The sequence below is a fragment of the Leptodactylus fuscus genome (genome assembly GCF_031893055.1).
Source record: "Leptodactylus fuscus isolate aLepFus1 chromosome 2 unlocalized genomic scaffold, aLepFus1.hap2 SUPER_2_unloc_1, whole genome shotgun sequence".
Taxonomy (NCBI): Eukaryota; Metazoa; Chordata; class Amphibia; order Anura; family Leptodactylidae; genus Leptodactylus; species Leptodactylus fuscus.
The window spans coordinates 718114-727228 of NW_027439802.1; positions in this window are offsets into that span (position 1 = coordinate 718114).

Below are 9115 nucleotides of genomic sequence, written 5' to 3' on the forward strand. Positions count from 1 at the left end.
CGCATCGGCCCTGGCCCCTCGTGAGCCTCACAGGCCTGTCTCATCAGAAATGGTAATACTTTTGATATTGGGTTTTCTTGATATGAGGAGCTACAATCCAGTATAGAAAACATACAGATGGTGAACCAAAGGGGAGCCGACGGGCATGGCCCACAAGGAAGACTCCATGACGTGTCTGGCAATACAGTCTCACATCAGTAATATCATAATGTCACCATATTGACAGGTACTGCCATGGACACTTCCCTTGTTAATCAGGTGACTTTCAGGCAGATGAGATTTGTCCCATAGATACTCTGTAACCTGGAGTAACACATCAGCTACTTTGTATCCCGGTACATGACATGGCTTCACTACTGTTCTGGATTTATGGTCACATACTATATTACATGTCCCATAGATACTCTGTAACCTGGAGTAACACATCGGCTACTTTGTATCCCGGTAAATGACATGGCTTCACTACTGTTCTGGATTTATGGTCACATACTATATTACACTGCTCCTGCAGCCGCTTATCTCAGGTCCCAGGTCTGTTATCTCTCTTACACTCAGCTAACCCTCAGTCCATTGTGTACAAGCATCTGCATATTATCTGATCTGCTCCAGGCAGTGCTGACACACTGGAGGGGGAAACACCTTTACTCCACATTGGCAGTTTGCTGATATTAAACATGGCGGGAAAAAGAAAATCTAATTTGTCACAAACAACGAGAGCTATGAAGGAGCCAGAAGTCACAGAGGTCTCCTCAAGCGGAGCTGACGGGATCATCGGCGCCAACAACACGCTCATTATATGGAGTCCCAGCGAGCTGCTGAGATGCCGGAACAATCACAGGCACAGTGTGAGGAACAAGTGTGCTGGTATACATGGACAATGGTATACACACTCAGACCAGTATATAGAGGAGGTAGATGTAACACAGTGTGTGTATAAGTCTGTGAATAACCTACGTAAGAGAGATAAGAACCGCAGGGAGAGACAGTGTGAACTGGGGGAGATAAAACTTACCAATGTGTGATGTACAAGGAGCCGCCATGGCCTGGGGGCAAAGGAAGTAAGAAGGGGGTTTAAGTAATAGAAGTCACTGAGCGCAGGTGGAACAGGGTGTGCAGCGGGTCAGCAGTACTGAGGGACACGGGCCCCGGGAGAAACATTCACAGTCTCCTGTAGGTGCGTGTAACTGGAAATGACGTTTCTGGAGGAGAAACTGCGATCCACGGGTGCGCCCCAACACTGAAACGCACAGCGCAGCGGCGGCCACAATGGAGAAGTTACTCAGAATCTACCAAGATGTATCTGAAGCGATGGTAAGTACATGGGGAGAAGTGAGTAACCAGTGATACAAACAGAAGACGGAACGATGGAATAGAGAAGAAAGAAGAAGACGGACAAAGGAAATGCCAAGGGGGAGGGGATGCAGGAGGTGTCACTCACAGGAGTATACGGCGGCGTATGGCGGTCTGCTACACAATGGTATAGAATCAGTGAGGGATAAACATGATATTAATGTTATGTAAGGCAGATCCGAAACGGCTTCTAGCTTATTGTACGGATATCACTCTACTATACCCCAGGTGTCAAAAAACAAGGTCCGTATAAGAGAGGTCGTAATATCTACCCAATATACTGCCAGTCTGACTGACCCTGTAATATATGCAAAATGGACTGAGCAGGCGCCGTTACAATCTTCAGAATGGGATCCAGACAATGGGGACCCAGTTGTGTAAGTCCCATCCTATGTCCTATGGCGTCCAGCTGGCTCAGGTGTGTGCAGAGAATGAATCCAGAAAGGTTCTCTTGGTTTCAGAAGAGTTATGTGGTTTCCTCCTCAACATGTTTAATGACTTGGAACCTTAATTGGGACACGTTTGTATTACACCCTTGTATTAGAGTTAGATACACAGAGGTGATACGGATTATGGGCCCCAGTCCCTATGTTACAGATTATGGGCCCCTGGCCCTGGGATACAGATTATGGGCCCCTGGCCATGGCATGCGGAGGGCCAGCTCATCTTCCTAGCACATACATCACCTTGTATTAGAGTTAGATACACAGAGGTGATACGGAGATCTCATTACGTCTGGCCCATGACTGAATCTGTACGGGAGCGATGGATGTGCCAGGACGGTGACGAGAAGTTGACACAAGAGCTTTCCATCATTTCCCCATCAGTGACAGCTTCCTCCAGTGCCCAGATCCAAGAGGAACCTGAAGCTCTGTACACACAAGTCCCCGGGTGAGGGGCCCCAGGGCACAGCCTGCGGGGACCATGAGCTGAGCACCGGCCAAAGTCATTTGTACCATCAACAGGAACTTTTCCTTATTAGTCACCGAAGCACAAAGTGTATTCTGTCCAAGGAGACGTGACAACAGAGGAGGAGAACGGTCCTCGTATCTACTGGTAGTCACACCCATCTGTTCTATAGCCCAGCGACCACATAGCCATGGTCACCAGTGTAGTCAGACCAATCTGTCCTATAGCCCAGTGACCACATAGCCATGTTCTCCAGTGTAGTCAGACCCATCTGTCCTATAGCCCAGTGACCACATAGCCATGTTCTCCAGTGTAGTCAGACCCATCTGTCTTATAGCCCAGTGACCACATAGCCATGTTCTCCAGTGTAGTCAGACCCTTGTATCTTATAGCCCAGTGACCACATAGCCATGTTCACCAGTGTAGTCAGACCCAGCTGTCCTATAGCCCAGTGACCACATAGCCATGTTCTCCAGTGTAGTCAGACCCATCTGTCCTATAGTCCAGTGAACACTTAGCCATGTTCTCCAGTGTAGTCAGACCCATCTGTCTTATAGCCCAGTGACCACATAGCCATGTTCTCCAGTGTAGTCAGACCCTTGTATCTTATAGCCCAGTGACCACATAGCCATGTTCACCAGTGTAGTCAGACCCAGCTGTCCTATAGCCCAGTGACCACATAGCCATGTTCTCCAGTGTAGTCAGACCCATCTGTCTTATAGCCCAGTGACCACATAGCCATGTTCTCCAGTGTAGTCAGACCAATCTGTCCTATAGCCCAGTGACCACATAGCCATGTTCTCCAGTGTAGTCAGACCCATCTGTCCTATAGTCCAGTGAACACTTAGCCATGTTCTCCAGTGTAGTCAGACCCATCTGTCCTATAGCCCAGTGACCCCATAGCCATGTTCTCCAGTGTAGTCAGACCCATCTGTCTTATAGCCCAGTGACCACATAGCCATGTTCTCCAGTGTAGTCAGACCCATCTGTCCTATAGCCCAGTGACTACATAGCCATGTTCACCAGTGTAGTCAGACCCATCTGTCCTATAGCCCAGTGACCACATAGCCATGTTCTCCAGTGTAGTCAGACCCATCTGTCCTATAGCCCAGTGACCACATAGCCATGTTCTCCAGTGTAGTCAGACCCATCTGTCCTATAGCCCAGTGACCCCATAGCCATGTTCTCCAGTGTAGTCAGACCCATCTGTCCTATAGCCCAGTGACCACATAGCCATGTTCACCAGTGTAGTCAGACCCATCTGTCCTATAGCCCAGTGACCCCATAGCCATGTTCTCCAGTGTAGTCAGACCCATCTGTCCTATAGCCCAGTGACCACATAGCCATGTTCTCCAGTGTAGTCAGACCCATCTGTTCTATAGCCCAGTGACTACATAGCCATGTTCACCAGTGTAGTCAGACCCATCTGTCCTATAGCCCAGTGACCACATAGCCATGTTCTCCAGTGTAGTCAGACCCATCTGTCCTATAGCCCAGTGACCACATAGCCATGTTCTCCAGTGTAGTCAGACCCATCTGTCCTATAGCCCAGTGACCCCATAGCCATGTTCTCCAGTGTAGTCAGACCCATCTGTCCTATAGCCCAGTGACCACATAGCCATGTTCTCCAGTGTAGTCAGACCCATCTGTCTTATAGCCCAGTGACCACATAGCCATGTTCACCAGTGTAGTCAGACCCATCTGTCCTATAGCCCAGTGACCACATAGCCATGTTCTCCAGTGTAGTCAGACCCATCTGTCTTATAGCCCAGTGACCACATAGCCATGTTCTCCAGTGTAGTCAGACCCATCTGTCCTATTGCCCAGTGACCCCATAGCCATGTTCTCCAGTGTAGTCAGACCCATCTGTCCTATAGCCCAGTGACCACATAGCCATGTTCTCCAGTGTAGTCAGACCCATCTGTCTTATAGCCCAGTGACCACATAGCCATGTTCTCCAGTGTAGTCAGACCCATCTGTCTTATAGCCCAGTGACCACATAGCCATGTTCACCAGTGTAGTCAGACCCATCTGTCCTATAGTCCAGTGACCACATAGCCATGTTCACCAGTGTAGTCAGACCCATCTGTCCTATAGCCCAGTGACCACATAGCCATGATCTCCAGTGTAGTCAGACCCATCTGTCCTATAGCCCAGTGACCACATAGCCATGTTCACCAGTGTAGTCAGACCCATCTGTCCTATAGCCCAGTGACCACTTAGCCATGTTCTCCAGTGTAGTCAGACCCATCTGTCCTATAGCCCAGTGACCACATAGCCATGTTCACCAGTGTAGTCAGACCCATCTGTCCTATAGCCCAGTGACCACATAGCCATGATCTCCAGTGTAGTCAGACCCATCTGTCCTATAGCCCAGTGACCACATAGCCATGTTCACCAGTGTAGTCAGACCCATCTGTCCTATAGCCCAGTGACCACATAGCCATGATCTCCAGTGTAGTCAGACCCATCTGTCTTATAGCCCAGTGTCCACATAGCCATGTTCTCCAGTGTAGACAGACCCATCTGTCTTATAGCCCAGTGACCACATAGCCATGTTCACCAGTGTAGTCAGACCCATCTGTCCTATAGCCCAGTGACCACATAGTCATGTTCTCCAGTGTAGACAGACCCATCTGTCTCATAGCCCAGTGACCACATGGCCATGTTCTCCAGTGTAGTCAGACCCATAGACTCCTGGCATTGTGATAAAGATTATGGGCCCCTGTCCCTATGTTACAGATTATGGGCCCCTGGCCCTGGGATACAGATTATGGGCCCCTGGCCATGGCATGCGGAGGGCCAGCTCATCTTCCTTGCACATACATCACCTTGTATTAGAGTTAGATACACAGAGGTGATACGGAGATCTCATTACGTCTGGCCCATGACTGAATCTGTACGGGAGTGATGGATGTGCCAGGACGGTGATGAGAAGTTGACACAAGAGCTTTCCATCATTTCCCCATCAGTGAAAGCTTCCTCCAGTGCCCAGATCCAAGAGGAACCTGAAGCTCTGTACACACAAGTCCCCGGGTGAGGGGCCCCAGGGCACAGCCTGCGGGGACCATGAGCTGAGCTACCGGCCAAAGTCATTTGTACCATCAACAGGAACTTTTCCTTATTAGTCACCGAAGCACAAAGTGTATTCTGTCCAAGGAGACGTGACAACAGAGGAGGAGAACGGTCCTCGTATCTACTGGTAGTCACACCCATCTGTTCTATAGCCCAGCGACCACATAGCCATGGTCACCAGTGTAGTCAGACCCATCTGTCCTATAGCCCAGTGACCACATAGCCATGTTCTCCAGTGTAGTCAGACCCATCTGTCTTATAGCCCAGTGACTACATAGCCATGTTCTCCAGTGTAGTCAGACCCATCTGTCCTATAGCCCAATGACCACATAGCCATGTTCTCCAGTGTAGTCAGACCCATCTGTCCTATAGCCCAGTGACCACATAGCCATGGTCACCAGTGTAGTCAGACCCATCTGTCCTATAGCCCAGTGACCACATAGCCATGTTCTCCAGTGTAGTCAGACCCATCTGTCCTATAGCCCAGTGACCCCATAGCCATGTTCTCCAGTGTAGTCAGACCCATCTGTCTTATAGCCCAGTGACTACATAGCCATGTTCTCCAGTGTAGTCAGACCCATCTGTCCTATAGCCCAATGACCACATAGCCATGTTCTCCAGTGTAGTCAGACCCATCTGTCCTATAGCCCAGTGACCACATAGCCATGGTCACCAGTGTAGTCAGACCCATCTGTCCTATAGCCCAGTGACCACATAGCCATGTTCTCCAGTGTAGTCAGACCCATCTGTCCTATAGCCCAGTGACCCCATAGCCATGTTCTCCAGTGTAGTCAGACCCTTGTATCTTATAGCCCAGTGACCACATAGCCATGTTCTCCAGTATAGTCAGACCCATCTGTCCTATAGCCCAGTGACCACATAGCCATGTTCACCAGTGTAGTCAGACCCATCTGTCCTATAGCCCAGTGACCACATAGCCATGATCTCCAGTGTAGTCAGACCCATCTGTCCTATAGCCCAGTGACCACATAGCCATGATCTCCAGTGTAGTCAGACCCATCTGTCCTATAGTCCAGTGACCACATAGCCATGTTCACCAGTGTAGTCAGACCCATCTGTCCTATAGCCCAGTGACCACATAGCCATGATCTCCAGTGTAGTCAGACCCATCTGTCCTATAGCCCAGTGACCACATAGCCATGTTCACCAGTGTAGTCAGACCCATCTGTCCTATAGCCCAGTGACTACATAGCCATGTTCTCCAGTGTAGTCAGACCCATCTGTCTTATAGCCTAGTGACCACATAGCCATGTTCTCCAGTGTAATCAGACCCATCTGTCTTATAGCCCAGTGACCACTTAGCCATGTTCTCCAGTGTAGTCAGACCCATCTGTCCTATAGCCCAGTGACCACATAGCCATGTTCACCAGTGTAATCAGACCCATCTGTCCTATAGCCCAGTGACCACATAGCCATGATCTCCAGTGTAGTCAGACCCATCTGTCCTATAGCCCAGTGACCACATAGCCATGTTCACCAGTGTAGTCAGACCCATCTGTCCTATAGCCCAGTGACCACATAGTCATGTTCTCCAGTGTAGACAGACCCATCTGTCTCATAGCCCAGTGACCACATGGCCATGTTCTCCAGTGTAGTCAGACCCATAGACTCCTGGCATTGTGATAAAGATTATGGGCCCCTGTCCCTATGTTACAGATTATGGGCCCCTGGCCCTGGGATACAGATTATGGGGCCCATGGCCATGGCATGCGGAGGGCCAGCTCATCTTCCTTGCACATACATCACCTTGTATTAGAGTTAGATACACAGAGGTGATACGGAGATCTCATTACGTCTGGCCCATGACTGAATCTGTACGGGAGTGATGGATGTGCCAGGACGGTGACGAGAAGTTGACACAAGAGCTTTCCATCATTTCCCCATCAGTGAAAGCTTCCTCCAGTGCCCAGATCCAAGAGGAACCTGAAGCTCTGTACACACAAGTCCCCGGGTGAGGGGCCCCAGGGCACAGCCTGCGGGGACCATGAGCTGAGCTACCGGCCAAAGTCATTTGTACCATCAACAGGAACTTTTCCTTATTAGTCACCGAAGCACAAAGTGTATTCTGTCCAAGGAGACGTGACAACAGAGGAGGAGAACGGTCCTCGTATCTACTGGTAGTCACACCCATCTGTTCTATAGCCCAGCGACCACATAGCCATGGTCACCAGTGTAGTCAGACCCATCTGTCCTATAGCCCAGTGACCACATAGCCATGTTCTCCAGTGTAGTCAGACCCATCTGTCCTGTAGCCCAGTGACTACATAGCCATGTTCTCCAGTGTAGTCAGACCCATCTGTCCTATAGCCCAGTGACCACATAGCCATGTTCTCCAGTGTAGTCAGACCCATCTGTCCTATAGCCCAATGACCACATAGCCATGTTCTCCAGTGTAGTCAGACCCATCTGTCCTATAGCCCAGTGACCACATAGCTATGTTCTCCAGTGTAGTCAGACCCATCTGTCCTATAGCCCAGTGACTACATAGCCATGTTCACCAGTTTAGTCAGACCCATCTGTCCTATAGCCCAATGACCACATAGCCATGTTCTCCAGTGTAGTCAGACCCATCTGTCCTATAGCCCAGTGACCACATAGCCATGTTCTCCAGTGTAGTCAGACCCTTGTATCTTATAGCCCAGTGACCACATAGCCATGTTCACCAGTGTAGTCAGACCCATCTGTCCTATAGCCCAGTGACCACATAGCCATGATCTCCAGTGTAGTCAGACCCATCTGTCCTATAGCCCAGTGACCACATAGCCATGTTCACCAGTGTAGTCAGACCCATCTGTCCTATAGCCCAGTGACCACATAGCCATGATCTCCAGTGTAGTCAGACCCATCTGTCTTATAGCCCAGTGTCCACATAGCCATGTTCTCCAGTGTAGACAGACCCATCTGTCTTATAGCCTAGTGACCACTTAGCCATGTTCTCCAGTGTAGTCAGACCCATCTGTCCTATAGCCCAGTGACCACATGGCCATGTTCTCCAGTGTAGTCAGACCCATCTGTCGTATAGCCCAGTGACCACAAGGCCATGTTCTCCAGTGTAGACAGACCCATCTGTCTCATAGCCCAGTGACTACATAGCCATGTTCTCCAGTGTAGTCAGACCCATCTGTCTTATAGCCCAGTGACTACATAGCCATGTTCTCCAGTGTAGTCAGACCCATCTGTCCTATAGCCCAGTGACCACATAGCCATGGTCACCAGTGTAGTCAGACCCATCTGTCCTATAGCCCAGTGACCACATAGCCATGTTCTCCAGTGTAGTCAGACCCATCTGTCCTATAGCCCAGTGACTACATAGCCATGTTCTCCAGTGTAGTCAGACCCATCTGTCTTATAGCCCAGTGACCACATAGCCATGTTCTCCAGTGTAGTCAGACCCATCTGTCTTATAGCCCAGTGACCACATAGCCATGTTCTCCAGTGTAGTCAGACCCATCTGTCTTATAGCCCAGTGACCACATAGCCATGTTCTCCAGTGTAGTCAGACCAATCTGTCCTATAGCCCAGTTACCACATAGCCATGTTCTCCAGTGTAGTCAGACCCATCTGTCCTATAGCCCAGTGACCCCATAGCCATGTTCTCCAGTGTAGTCAGACCCATCTGTCCTATAGCCCAGTGACCACATAGCCATGTTCTCCAGTGTAGTCAGACCCATCTGTCTTATAGCCCAGTGACCACATAGCCATGTTCTCCAGTGTAGTCAGACCCATCTGTCTTATAGCCCAGTGACCACATAGCCATGTT